We start from the raw sequence: 14,994 nt of genomic DNA, 5'->3' as shown, positions 1-14,994 counted from the left end.
TTATTCATCTTACGTAATGATTCTCATGGAAGGTCCCCAAGTAATGGCTTCCCTTTTTAAAATCACCAGAGAGAAAGTATTAAAGGATGGACTGTGCTGGAAAACTTCAGTCTTAGAAATGTCTTTAAAATCATGGAAAATATAGAATTTCTGGAACCCCATACTTAACAATAGTTTTATGCCATTAAGACACGTTTCAAAAAACTTTTTTATAAAATAAATAACCATTGTAGGCTGAAAAAAAAATCGTTTCCTTAGCCTTCCTGGGTTACTCAACTATACATAAAAGGCTGCTACTGATGAAATGTTCTACTTTAGTTGAATGCAAGAATGCCTGTGGTTTGATAGTGGCCATGCTGTTTTTAAAATAACATTCATGAAGACTTCACTAAATACAGTTCTTAACCTCTTCATCTGTATTTTGTCAACTTACAACGTAAAGAAACAAATAATGAAAAATTCTCATTATTAACATTTCATCTACTCTAAAATATATGAGTGTTTAAAAGCTCTGATAAGCATTTCTCAAAACATTCCCAAATTCACTGATCTAATTAGCAATGAAGCTAAACTTAATACTTATATGAACTTTGAGTGGGAATTCCTGATGGAGCATATTGATAACCATAGTATAAAGCTTTTTTTCTTTCCAAATTATATATGCTAAAGAAATTGATTTTTGAAAAAAGAATTTTCTCTTAGCTCCTTTGTGAGTTTGCATTACAATATTACCACTTTTGAAATTAAAAAACTTATACCACTCATTTCATTTCTTGAGCTTATTCTTTTTTTTTTTTTTGAGTTTTCCAAAGATTTATTGAAGCAGAAACAAGTGGGTCAGATACTTGTTGGAAAAAAGCAGTTTTAATGGTTTTCAAAAATACTTCTTAAAAAGTATTCTAGCACAAGTTTTCTTTGTAAACTAGATTATGTTGTAAACTTTCTCCTAAATCTTATAAGAGTGTTGGTTCTTAAGAACTAGAAGTTACTCCTAATTCCAAATCTATCTTGCGCTCCTGAAAAACTGCAGAGAGGCACTTGAAAGCTGTTCCTTTAAGATATGGATTTTTTTTTTTTTGAAATTCTAGCGGGTAATAATTGCTGCACCGAATCTGTGCAAGCTTCACTCAAGGTCATCATGATGCTGACAAGTTTCGTTGATAACCTGTCCATCCCTAGTTTCAACCTCTTAATCAGAAGCGTTCTCTTTGAGTGAATGTCAACCAGAGGGAGTGAATCCAGGTTGGTTTCCCTCAGGTTCAGGGAAGAAAAGTTTGGAAGAGGCAGAGCAATCCTGCTCTCCTCGCCTTCCAGCAGCTTCCTGTACGTGGCAATCTCAATGTGGAGAGCATCTTAACATTCAGCAGGTCCTGGTACTCCCGAAGGTGAGGAGCCATTTCTTCCTTCATGTTCTGAATCTCATCCTGGAGGCGGCCAATAGTGTCTTGGTGGTTAGCAGCTTCGGCGGCCAAGTTCTCTTCCATTTCACGCATCTGGCGTTCCAGAGACTCATTAGTCCCTTTGAGTGCATCCACTTCGCAGGTGAGGGACTGCACCTGGCTCCGGTACTCAGTTGACTCCTGCTTCGCCTGGTGCAGGGCATCGTTGTTCCGGCTCGCAGCCTCAGAGAGGTCGGCAACCTCGGGCCTGTACCATTCCGCGCCCTCCTGAAGGTTCTTGGCAGCCACGCTTTCATATTGCTGGCTTGGAAACATCCATATCGATTTGGACGTGCTGGTCCTGAATCTGGGCCTGCAGCTCCTGGATTTCCTCATCATGTAGTTTCTTCAAAAAGGCAATCTCTTCTTGCAAGGATTCCACTTTCCGCTCAAGGTCAAGACGCGCCAAAGAAGCGTTGGCACCAGCCTGTCGGGAAGACTGCAGGGTGCTCTCGGCTTCCTCTCTCTGAAGCATCTCCTCTTGCAACTTCTCCCAGAGCCGCATGATGTCCTCGACCGGGTCGTGGCGCTCCACCTCGACGCAGGCCTTGTCGTTGGTGAGCTGGTCCACCCGCCGGCGCAGCTCCCGCAGCTCCTCCTCGTAGAGGTCCCCCAGGCGCGACTTGCCCTGGCCCCGGAGCTGCTCGAGCTCGGCCAGCAGGATCCTGTTCTGCTGCTCCAGGAAGCGCACCTTGTCGATGCAGTTGGCGAAGCAGTCATTCAGCTCCTGCAGCTGCAGCTTCTCGTGGTGCGCGTGGGCTTGAACTCGGTGTTGATGGCGGCGGCCAGCGAGAAGCGCGCCGAGTCCTGCAGCAGACGCACGCCAGGCACACTGCTCCGCAGGCCAGCGCGGAGGAGCGCGTGGCGGACGCGCCGCGGGACGAGGCCTAGAGGCTGCGGCTGGTGCCGGGGCGCGGCGCGCCGCCCAGGCTGTAGGTGCGGGGGGACGCGGCCGCGTAGCTCCGCGCGGAGCTCGGCGGCTCCCGGGCCGGCCGCCGCACATCCTGCGGTAGGAGGACGAGGACACAGACCCGGTGGCCGTGGCTGCGGAGGGCGGCGGTGGGCTGCGCGGCTGCGGCGGCGCGGCCCGGCTCAGGGAGGCCCGGCGAGCGAGGGCGCGGGGGTGCGGGCAGAGCTCTTGAGCTTATTCTTGATGAGCTGGTGTTGGAAGATCATTTGTGGGTCATGGAAATTTGTACCTATAGTTCAGTGCAAGAATTCTCACCTTGATGTGATAGTTCTAATTTCAGAAATATAACTATGGTAAGTTTTAGAAAAAAGTGATACATTTGGACATCAGCAAATATTTGTAGAAGTGGCATAGATGTTTCAAAATAGATAAATGCATTTCATCGCTCTTTTACTAGACTGAGAGAGATAAACCATCATTCCTTACGATAATCCTGAACAGTTACATGTACAGTGCTTACATGAGATGACTCCAAAAGCAAAATAAATTTCTAAAGTAAGCAGTGTTCTCAGTACTTAAAAACTGGGGAAGGTAGTTAATCATTATATTATAATATTATTTCCCCTTACTAGAGTGGTCAGAAGTCTCGCCTATTCCTTTATCCATACCTTCTAATCTAATTCTATCAACCAGATTCCATAAAGCCTACATAAGCCTGTTTGGAGAAAGAAGCTCCATTTACACTCACACTGAACAATTGGACAAGTATAACATCCCCAAGTGCAATAGCTAGATTTCTTTTTTGAGTAAGAGTGTTTGTACTCGGGTGCCTGAGTGGCTCAGTCACTTAAGCCTCTGTCTTTGGCTCAGATGATGATCCCAGGGTCCTGGGATCAAGTTCTTCATTGGGCTCCCTGCTCCATGGGGAGCCTGCTGTTCTCTCTCCCTCTGCCTGGCATTCCTCCTGCTTGTGTCTCTGTCTCTCTCTTTGTCTCTCAAATAAATAAATAAATAAATAAATAAATAAATAAATAACTTTTAAAAAGGGAGAGAGAGTGGTTTGTATTGGGGGTGCCTCGGAGGCTCAGTCAGCTGAGCATCCAACTCTTTTTTTTTTTTTTTTTACTGGAGTGCAATTTGCCAACATATAGCATAACACCCAGTGAGCATCTAAGTCTTAATTTCAGCTCAGGTCACGATCTTGGGGTCCTGATATCGAGCCCCAAGTCAAGCTAAGCACTCAATGCCAAACCTGCTTGTCCTTCCTCTCTTCTCCCAAACCCAATCTCGCTCTCATGTGCTCTCTCTAAAACATAAATAAATAAATAAATAAATAAATAAATAAATAAATAAATAAAATCTTTAAAATAGTGGTTTGTATTGTTATTGATGGCCTTCAGTTTGGAAGCACATTTGATTCTGGGACAATCTAAAGATGAGGCAGAAAGAAAGAAGATACTCAATGCTTGATCTATATTAATAATGTGCTCCCATGGGCTTTTGTCTTGGGTGCTATTGGCAAGAAGGCTTTTCCAGAATTCCCCCCCACCCAATCTGAAGTTCCTGTTCTCTATACACTTAGTACTTACAAATGTTCAGTGTATCCCTCTAGGACAGATTGTTCATAAGATGGACTAATCATTTGTGTCTACAGTAGAGTGAGTCCTTCATAATAGAAGTGGCATCTTTTTCATTTTTATCCCCATCATCTTATTTAGTTCAGAGCTTGCTATTGAATGTGTATCCAGTAAATAATTCTATGAATGAATTAATTACATTATCTAAGCCTGAGGAACTGGAGTGAAGTAGGAAATGATCTATGAAGAGCAATAAAGCGGACCTTTATGTTTTAGTCTAGGAGGCCAAAACTAGGTAGGAAAAGCAGCATGAATTATGGGACAGAATAAAAAATGTACCTGTAACTAGAGAACTTCTTATGCTATAACTCTCAGGAGCCCCAGAGTAGCAGGTGATGAATGTTTCAGTGGAATGTTTCAGTTAGAATGTTTCCAGTTGCAATGATATTAACCACGTTAACTCTGAAGGTTGACATTAATAATGCAAATTTATCTCACATATCAAGGAGTGAGGAGATAGGGCTATTTTAGCGTATTAAACTTAGCACAGAAATAGTTCACCAAGGGTCATATTTAAGCTCTGACACCTCACTGTCTTGGTTTTTTACAAGTTTGTTACTTCATGGTGACAAGATGGCTATACCAATGTCAAGCACCTCATCTTCATAGAATAGCTTCCATAGTCAGGAAGAAGTAGTTATCTTCAATATAATATATACTACTTATTTTCCTTTCCCAAAAGATATTTAACAGAAACCTCTTCACAGCTCATTGGCTAGAACAGAGTCACATGAGAATAATGAGGATAATCAAACCAGCCAAGGGCAAAGGGATCTCCAGCCTGGAACTTTGGAGGTGTCCAGTTCCTCTGAAATACTTGACCCCCCCCCCAAATTCATGACCAAAATCTAGGTTCCATAAGGAAGAAAATTGTTTGGAACTTCTGTATATAAGCAACCAACAGTAAATGAGAAATCTCAACATTAAGCTTTTGTCTCACTGAGCCTGATGAAGCATTATATTAACGCTAAACTTCAAAGGTCTCGTAAATTTGTTAAAGTGAGTAGAAAAGTTAATCAGCCATTCATTTGGACTGGATCTCTCTATCAGTTATATTTGGGCCATCACAAAAATGTCCAAAATATTCTTTCTTCTAAGCACACTGTGTTTTATGATCTGGCACCTGACCTATCAGCTAGTGTTCTAATTTCTAAATCCTGAACATGATTACATTTTTGGCTATGATCCACAGAATGTATTTTAAAATCTTGGCACTGGCACTAGCCTCACTTGAGCCAAAATTTCTTTCATGATTCATATTGATGAATCCCAATATAGGAAGTTTAGAGGAATTAAAAATATGTTCTTCCCAAGTAGAGGACAGGCATCATTCCTCCTCTAATCCAGCCTCCCAAGAGAAATAGCAAACTGGTCTTAATATAAAAAGTACATTGTTCATCATCAACATGTCTCCAACTCAAAAAGTGTTTACTGTGAATGACTCAAGTGGAGTTGACCGTGAGTACCTTCAAAAGATGTTACATAAATTATGTGTAGTTTGGGAATGGAGATGTTACTTGGTAAATTATTTTAATAAACAGCTCATTTAAAGATAATATTTATCTATCATAATCCAGAAAATTCCATTTAATACAAAAAAATATAAGTAAATTAAACACAATTTTAACTGTTTTTTTGTCTGATGTAATAGGTCTTAAGAATTTCAAGTATGTAACTTCCTATAAGAAACTTACTAAAGTTCTCCTAGTTCAGCATCTTATGAAATAGAAATCCTCTAAATAAAATATAGCCTTACATTATCTGTCACATAATACGGGAAAAGGAACCCATATATGAAATGAAAACAATAAATGTAAGACTTACCTATGAATCACTAGAAAAAAATTGGTAAGATCCTCCTTCCCTCTCATTTCCCCTGAGGCACTTGTCCCCCTACCCCCACTGCAGACATATTAGTCAAATATGTACGTGCTTATATTATATCTCTTTTGTGTAGAATATAGGAATCCAGTGTAACTTGCTAGAGCTGCCTCATGATCGGTATGTGCTCTTATTCATATTCATTCCTTCATCTACCAGCCTTGATTTTTCCCCTCCTCTTTCTCCCCCTTTTAACATAATGGTCTTTCAAAGTGGATATTGTTAGCTTGAATCCTGGACCTGCCAATTGCTACCTTTTTGACCTTGGGTTATTTGATTAGCCTTTTCTTGTATTAGTTTCCTTGTCTGAGAATGACAGTAATACTATCTAATTTAGAGTTGTTTTGAAACTTAATATATGGATAGTGGATAACACCAAAAAATGTAGCTTAAAATAGCATCCCTAAAATTCATCAGATGCTTTTTATAGTAAATGGTGAGAAATCTTCTTTGTTGGCCTAATAATTCAATCTTAATACCTATTTAAATAATCTTCTGAGCAAAGGGCACTTCAAACACTAAATTACAGATGCTTTTTCACCCAGTATAAAGGAGCTTGGATTACATGATTCCTGAGGTCTCTTTCAGCTCAGCATTCCAAGGTTTTCCATTACACTAAGCATTTGTTGCATGCTGCAAATAGAACTCCTCTTGGCCAGGTATGATGGAGAATATTAAATATATGGAAGCTACATGGTCCCTGTCTCTATAGAAGTACATATTTGGGCAAACTAATCAAAAGTATAACAGGTCTATTTACTTTCAACTTTTATTTGTGCTGCTTTCTGAAAATCCAATACAATCTTTTTTGACAGATCATGTCACTGCAACATCTGTTAGTTCTGCTAGTTCTCTCTCAGCACTCCTTAACTTTAAAAATTGTCCTCTCATTTTTTTTCAAATTTTGAAGACTTGTTACTTTTAGCAATTGCTGTAAATTGCAAATATAACCCAGAAAATGTTAAAAGATGATGTCTATTTTTTCCCCTGCTAATCAACCTGCATAGTAAATGCATTGACAAACATGCCATCTGATAAATTCACATCTACTCTCTGGAGTTCAATCTTAGTGTCTGTGGCTTCTGCAAAGAGAAGGAATGTATATTCATCAGTTTATGGTTGAAAATCTCAGCAAAAGTATATGACTAATGGTTCTTGATGGCAACCATCTCCTGGAATAAGATGATGGATGTGTTAGCCATTTTATAACCCTGACCACCCCAAAAATGAAAACAGTGACCTATGCAGAGAGAATCCCCAGCCATGAGAAACAGAAACAAGAATAGTCAGTGCTACAAAAGGGCTTGTGTTACTCATCTTCACTGTGAACCTACGCAGCTACTCAGATTTCCCATCATGAGTGCTGAGGAACAAAGTAAAGTGATTGTACTAAACTTTCTTTCTCCAAAGTCTCCTACAACCATCTGTAAAATGGTTGTCTTTTACAAATTAGTACTTTGAAAATATCTAGTTTAAAATAGAATGAAATAAAACTCTGTAACACTTCATGCTGAGGTAGATGTGATGCTCTGAGAGTGTGGGGAAAACCATCTGGAGAATCAGGGTCTAGCTCTTCACTCACCACCTGCCTGTACAAATTGTCACAAATGTCTTAAAGACGTGTTTCCTCATCAGGACAATGGATAATTATACAGACCAACAATTCATCTGAGGTCCAAGGACCACTGCCCCCCACCCCCCCCACCCCCACCCCCGGGCATCTGAATAGATTTGACAGAGTCTGTGAACTTGGGCAGAAAAATAGTACATTTTTTATTCTCACTCATACCTCACTAAAATTTAACATTTCCTTCAATTATGGTTGTAAGCAACAAATGTATATTAGTAGTAATACTACCTCTCACTTTGTTACCTATAGAAGTTAAGGTTATTTTTACATCATAATATAATGGTTGTAGGAGTTGAGCCATGGGCTTCTTCAGACTGCCAAAGCATTTGGGCATACAAGAAGTAAAGAGTCCCTGCACTAACAAAATTCTAAAAGTCTTTTAATTTCAAAAAGTCAATGACTGTAGTTATAAAAGATTTACTCTAAATTCACTAAGTAGAAATTATATTTGACTAAAAAAGAACTGTACAACCAACCAATACAACCTATTTCTTAATCTGACCATATAAAATAAAAAGGCAATTGTCCTTCATGACTGAATGACACATCCCTTAAAAACTTTGTCAGTTAGACCGTGCCATATGAATTTTTGAAGGTTTTGTTGAATGTGATTAGGATGATATAATTAAGTTCCTATCTCTTCACTATAATTAGTTTCAAACATTAGCTAATGAATAAATTCAGCCTTTGTCCAGATTTTGTCTTCATTTGAATTTCTTGTTCTAGGCACATAGGGAACAATCCAGAACTTTAGAATGTGATTTAATGGATAAATTACTACAGAATGAATTACCTCATCCTTTTCAAATGATGAAATAGGTAACAGAAAGAATTACCGTCAAAACTAATAGAATATAAAAATCCTGACTTTGGTCCATTTCTATCATCATCACAGCAACTATTAGGTCTGTACTCTTTATATCTCTCTGAAAAACAATAATCTATCTTCACAGCTTCAGGGAATGGAAGAGCACATTCAACAGGTTTTGATGTAAAGGAAAGGGCATGTTTTCTAAGAATGTTTTATTACGATCATGGTTGTCACTGTACATGTGATTAATTGGCTTTTTGTCACCAACAAGCCTTTTAACTCTGAGACAGTGACAAAGATGAATAATGAAAAGACTTCATCGTTCTGTGAAGCTACAACTTCAAAGAATGCAAATCTTATGATGAAAGAAGGAAGTTGGCTGAATTATGGGCAAACTGCAATTTGACCATATTGTTTTTCATAATAACTACTCTTAATGTGTCAGCCATATTTCTTTCCTTGCACCAAAATCATATTTCTTTGAAGTGACAGTAAATTATTTTTTCCTGTCTTTATTCACTTCAGTCAGGTGGTGCTGAATGATTAAAATGAAAACCTACAAGTTTCAACATATACATTTTCTTTTTTTTAGTACCTTCAGTTATCATTGACATCAATTCATTTTGGTCACAAACATCTTGCTCTTGTCTATTCATTTCTAGCACATTTGGTGTAGTTTATTTTCAGTAAACTGATGTAGCAAACTACTTTCAGATTCAAGTATCTCTTAAAAAGACCAACAGATGCTTTAAAAAAATCACTACACTTGTGAAGATGCATTTGATTAACAGTAAAAGACTCTCGCTATTTAATAAAATATCCCAGGTCATACTCTGTAGGTTTGAAAGAGAGGATTTTACTACGTGATTTCCCCCATGTTAAGAATCCTTTAATATATCTTCAACATTTTTAGTATATATTTTGGATTTGAAGTTTAAGTCTAATTGTATAAAGTTTTTATGTATTTAATATCTTAATATTTGTGTGATTTTTTAATCTCAAAAGCCTAACGTCAAAGAAATAACCAATCAACTCCTAGAGTTAAATAAATGAAAAATAGTTATTTTTTTCTTTTAACTCATTAAACTATCTACAGTAGCTTTCAATGAAAAAAAAAATATCCTAAGAGACTGAGATGTCATTATCCTTGAAATCCAGAAATCCATTAACTCAAGGCTTTTAAAATATTTTCCTATCTCCCCTTTGCAAAGTTTCTCATTTGTTTAATATGGGTAAAAGAGTATCATAAGAGGATGAGTCAGAAGAAGTGCATAGTTTGGAGTGATTAAATTGAACCATTATTTTATTTTTTAAAGAAAGTGGGCATGGACTATTTTAGTTTATAGGCTGTTGGTCTCCTAAGTTAAAAAAAATAGGTAAAATTATTTTTAAAAATTGGCACAGGGAGCCCGGCAAGATGGCGGAAGAGTAGGGTCCCCAAGTCACCTGTCCCCACCATATTGCCTAAATAACCCTCAAATCATTATGAAAACCTATGAATTCAGCCTGAGATTTAAAGAAAGAACGGCTGGAATGCTACAGTCAGAAGAGTTCACACTTGTATCAAGGTAGGAGGACGGGGAAAAAGAAATAAAGAAACAAAAAGCATCCAAGGGGAAGAGCCCCGTGAGGAGCCGGGCTAAGGCCAGGGCGAGTGCCCCCAGGACAAGAAAGCCCCAGGAAAGCCCCGCCTGGAGAAGCAGGGGCTTCACCAATCTTCCGGACAGAAAGGCACTCTCAGGGAGTTGGAGCAGGACCCCAGGAGGGGCGGGGATGCCATCAGGCTCCCAGGGGCACTAACAGACACCTGCCCCCCGGTGAGAGCACCCACACCCCGTGGCCGAGCTCCCTAAAGGGCTGCAGCGCCCGACCGCTAGACCCGGGAGCAGCTCCAGCGCCTCCTGCGGCGGCTCTGAGCGGAGGGCGCTGCGCAGCCAGGGGCGCATTTCCAACAGCACAGGCCCCGGGAGCCCAGGGCGCCGGGGACACAGCCCAATATCCGGCTTCCCCCCGGGACAGGCAGAGGCCAGGAGGGCCCAGGACAGCAAGGACACTCCTGCCACCAGGTGGCCCCGAGCTGAGCAGATCAGTGGCCCCGCCCCTGGAGCATCCAGGCCCCTGTAGACAGAGAGCTCCGGAGTTACTGCGGGAGCTGACTCCAAGGCTCTAGAGCTGGCCGCTGCCACTGTGGTTGTTACTCCAGGGGCCTCTCGGGGTAAACAACCCCCAGTGAGCCTCACAGTGGCCTCACCACATAAAAAGGTTAAACAAATGTTACTGAGCCCTGCACCAGCCCGGGGGCTGAGCAGCTCCCCCAAGCGCTGACACCTGAGAATCAGCACAGCAGGCCCCTCCCCCAGAAGAACAGCTAGACCGAGAGGGGAAAAACAAATTATTGACCAAGCAGCACTGGAAGGTTTCAGGGGAAATCGAGGAATCTACAGTATACAGAATCAGATTACACTCCCCCTTGTTTTTTGTCTTTCGATTTCTGTTTGCTTCCCCCCCCCTTTTTTCTTTTTTTCTCTTCTCTGCTTTATTTTGCTTTTTTTCTCCTTTTTTTTTCTTTTTCTTTTCTTGTTTCTCTTCTCTATTTTTCTCCTTTTCTCAATTCAACTTGTTTTTGGCCACTCTGCACTGAGAAAAATGATAAGAAGGAAAACCTCACCTCAAAAGAAAGAATCAGAAACAGCCCTCTTTCCCACAGAATTACAAAATTTGGATTACAATTCAATGTCAGAAATCCAATTCAGAAGCACTATTATAAAGTTACTGGTGGCTGTAGAAAAAAGCATAAAAGACTCAAGAGACTTCATGACTGCAGAATTTAGATCTAATCAGGCAGAAATTAAAAATCAATTAAATGAGATGCAATCCAAACTAGAGTTCCTAATGACGAGGGTGAACGAGGTAGAAGAAGGAGTGAGTGACAAAGAAGAAAAGGTGATGTCAAAGAGGGAAACTGAGGAAAAAAGAGACAAACAAAAGATCATGAGGATAGATTAAGGGAAATAAGTGACAGCATGAGGAAGAAAAATCTACATGTAATTGGGGTTCCTGAGGGCGCCGAAAAGGCCAGAGGGCCAGAATATGTGCTTGAACAAACCACAGATGCAAACTTTCCTAATCTGAGAAGTAAAACAGGCATTCAGATCCCGGAAATAGAGAGATCCCCTCTAAATATCAATAAAAACCGTTCAACACCTCGACATTTAATAGTTAAACTTGCAAATTCCAAAGATAAAGAGAAGATCCTTAAAGCAGCAAGAGATAAGAAATCTCTAACGTTAATGGAGAGAAATATTAGACTAACAGCAGACCTCTCCACAGAGACATGGCAGGCCAGAAAGGGCTGTCAGGATACATTCAGAGTCCTAAATGAGAAGAATATGCAGCCAAGAATACTTTATCCAGCAAGGCTCTCATTCAGAATAAAAGGAGAGATAAAGACCTTCTAAGACACACAGGACCTGATAGAATATGTGAACACTAAAGCAGCTCTGCAAGAAATTTTAAGGGGGACTCTTAAAATTCCTATTTAAGAAGTCCAATGTAACAAGCCACAAAAACAGGGACTGAATATGTATCATGATGACACTAAACTCATATCTTTCAATAGTAACTCTGAACATGAATGGTCTTAATTCATCAAAAGGAGCAGGGTTTCAGACTGGATAAAAAAGCAGGACCCATCTATTTGCTGTCTACAAGAGACTCATTTTAGACATAAGGACACCTACAACCTGAAAATAAAAGGTTGGATTACCATTTACCATTCAAATGGCCCTCAAGAGAAGCAGGGGTAGCCATCCTTATATCAGATAAACTAAATTTTATCCCAAAGACTGTAGTGAGAGATGAAGAGGGACACTATATCATACTTAAATGATTTATCCAAGAAGAGGACTTAACAATCATCAATGTATATAACCCGAATGTGGGAGCTGCCAAATATATCAATCAATTAATAACCAAAGATAAGACATACTTAGATAATAATACACTTACACTTGGTGACTTCAATCTAGCGCTTTCTACAATCGATAGGTTTTCTAAGCACAACATACCCAGAGAAACAAGATCTTTAAATGATACACTGAACCAGATGGATTTCACAGAAATCTACAGAACTTTACAGCCAAACTCAAATGAATACACATTCTTCTCAAGTACACATGGAACTTTCTCCAGAATAGACCACATACTGGGTCACAAATCAGGTCTTATCAAATACCAAAAGATTGGGATCGTCCGCTGCATATTCTCAGATCACAATGCCTTGAAATTAGAACTAAACCACAACAAGAAGTTTGGAAGGACTTCAAACACATGGAGGTTAAGGATCATCTTGCTAAAGGATGAAAGGGTGAACCAGGAAATTAAGGAAGAATTAAAAAGATTCATGGAAACTAATGAGAATGAAGATACAACCGTTCAAACTCTTTGGGATACAGCAAAAACAGTCCTGAGGGGGAAATACATCACAATACAAGCATCCATCCAAAAATTGGAAAGAACTCAAATACAAAATCTAACCTTACACCTAAAGGAGCTAGAGAAAAAACTGCAAAGAGATCCTACACCCAGCAGAAGAAGAGAGTTAATAAAGATTTGAGCAGAACTCGATGAAATCAAGACCAGAAGAACTGTGGAACAGATCAACAAAACCAGGACTTGGTTCTTTGAAAGAATTAATAAGATAGAAAAGCCATTAGCCAGCCTTGTTAAAAAGAAGAGAGAGAAGACTCAAATTAAGAAAATCATGAATGAGAAAGGAGAGATCACTACCAACACCAAGGAAACACAAACGATTTTAAAAACATATTATGAACAGCTATACGCCAATAAATTAGGCAATGTAGAAGAAATGGACGCATTCCTGGAAAGCCACAAACTACCAAAACTGAACAGGAAGAAATAGAATACCTGAACAGGCCAATAACCAGGAAGGAAATTGAAGCAGTCATCAAAAACCTCCCAAGACACAAAAGTCCAGGGCCAGATGGCTTCCCAGGGGAATTCTATCAAACGTTTAAAGAAGAAACCATACCTATTCTACTAATGCTGTTTGGAAAGACAGAAAGAGATGGAATACTTCCAAACTCGTTCTATGGGGCCAGCATCACCTTCATTCGAAAATCAGACAAAGACCCCAACGAACAGGGGAATTATAGACCAATATCCCTGATGAACATGGATACAAAAATTCCCAACAAGATACTAGCCAATAGGATACAGGAGTACATTAAGAAAATTACTCACCATGACCAAGTAGGGTTTATCCCTGGACACAAGGGTGGTTCAACACTCCTAAAACAATCAATGTGATTCATCGTATCAGCAAGAGAAAAACCAAAACAGTAGGATCCTCTCATCGGATGCAGAGAAAGCATTTGACAAAATACAGCATCCATTCCTGATCAAAACTCTTCAGAGTGTAGGGATAGAGGGAACATTCCTCAACATCTTAAAAGCCGTGTATAACAAACCCACAGCAAATATAATTCTCAATGGGGAAGCACTGGGAGCCTTTCCCCTAAGATCAGAAACAAGACAGTGAAGTCCACTCTCACCACTGCTATTCAATATAGTATTGGAAGTCCTAGCCTCAGCAATCAGACAGGAAAAAGATATTAGAGGCATTCAAATTGGCAAAGAAGAAGTCAAACTCTCCCTGTTTGCCAATGACATGATACTCTACATAGAAAACCCAAAAGCCTCCACCCCAAGATTGCTAGAACTCATACAGCAATTTCGCAGCGTGGCAGGATACAAAATCAATGCCCAGAAATCAATGGCATTTCTATACACTAACAATGAGACTGAAGAAAGAGAAATTAAGGAGTCAATCCCATTTACAATTGCACCCAAAAGCATCAGATACCTAGGAATAAACCTAATCAAAGAGGTAAAGGATCTATACCCTCAAAACTATAGAACACTTCTGAAAGAAATTGAGGAAGACACAAAGAGATGGAAAAATATTCCATGCTCATGGATTGGCAGAATTAAGATTGTGAAAATGTCAATGTAACCCATAGCAATGTACATGTTTAATGCAATCCCTATCAAAATACCATGGACTTTCTTCAGAGAGTTAGAACAAATTATTTTAAGATTTGTGTGGAATCAGAAAAGACCCTGAATAGCCAGGGGAATTTTAAAAAAGAAAACCATATCTGGGGGCATCACAATGCCAGATTTCAGGTTGTACTACAAAGCTGTGGTCATCAAGACAGTGTGGTACTGGCACAAACACAGACACATAGATCAATGGAACAGAATAGAGAACCCAGAAGTGGACCCTGAACTTTATGGTCAACTGATGTTTGATAAAGTAGGAAAGACTATCCACTGGAAGAAAGACAGTCTCTTCAATAAATGGTGCTGGAAAATTGGACATCCACATGCAGAAGAATGAAACTAGACCACTCTCTTTCACCATACACAAAGATAAACTCAAAATGGATGAAAGATCTAAATGTGAGAAAAGATTCCATCAGAATCCTAGAGGAGAACACAGGCAACACCCTTTTTGAACTTGGCCACAGTAACTTTTTTTTTTTTTTTTTTGGCCACAGTAACTTCTTGCAAGGTACATCCATGAAGGCAAAGGAAACAGAAACAAAAACGAACTATTGGGACTTCATCAAGATTAGAAGCTTTTGCACAGCAAAGGATACAGT

General features: G+C 39.7%; 1 pseudogene; it reads right to left on the bottom strand.

Moving 5' to 3' along the window:
• Positions 1–1,123: 1,123 nt before the first annotated feature.
• LOC119864419 lies at positions 1,124–10,254 on the bottom strand (annotated as a pseudogene).
• Positions 10,255–14,994: the final 4,740 nt, after the last annotated feature.

The sequence above is a fragment of the Canis lupus genome, unplaced genomic scaffold (genome assembly GCF_011100685.1).
Source record: "Canis lupus familiaris isolate Mischka breed German Shepherd unplaced genomic scaffold, alternate assembly UU_Cfam_GSD_1.0 chrUn_S1867H2064, whole genome shotgun sequence".
Classification (NCBI taxonomy): domain Eukaryota; kingdom Metazoa; phylum Chordata; class Mammalia; order Carnivora; family Canidae; genus Canis; species Canis lupus.
This window is presented reverse-complemented; position numbering and strand designations above follow the sequence as displayed.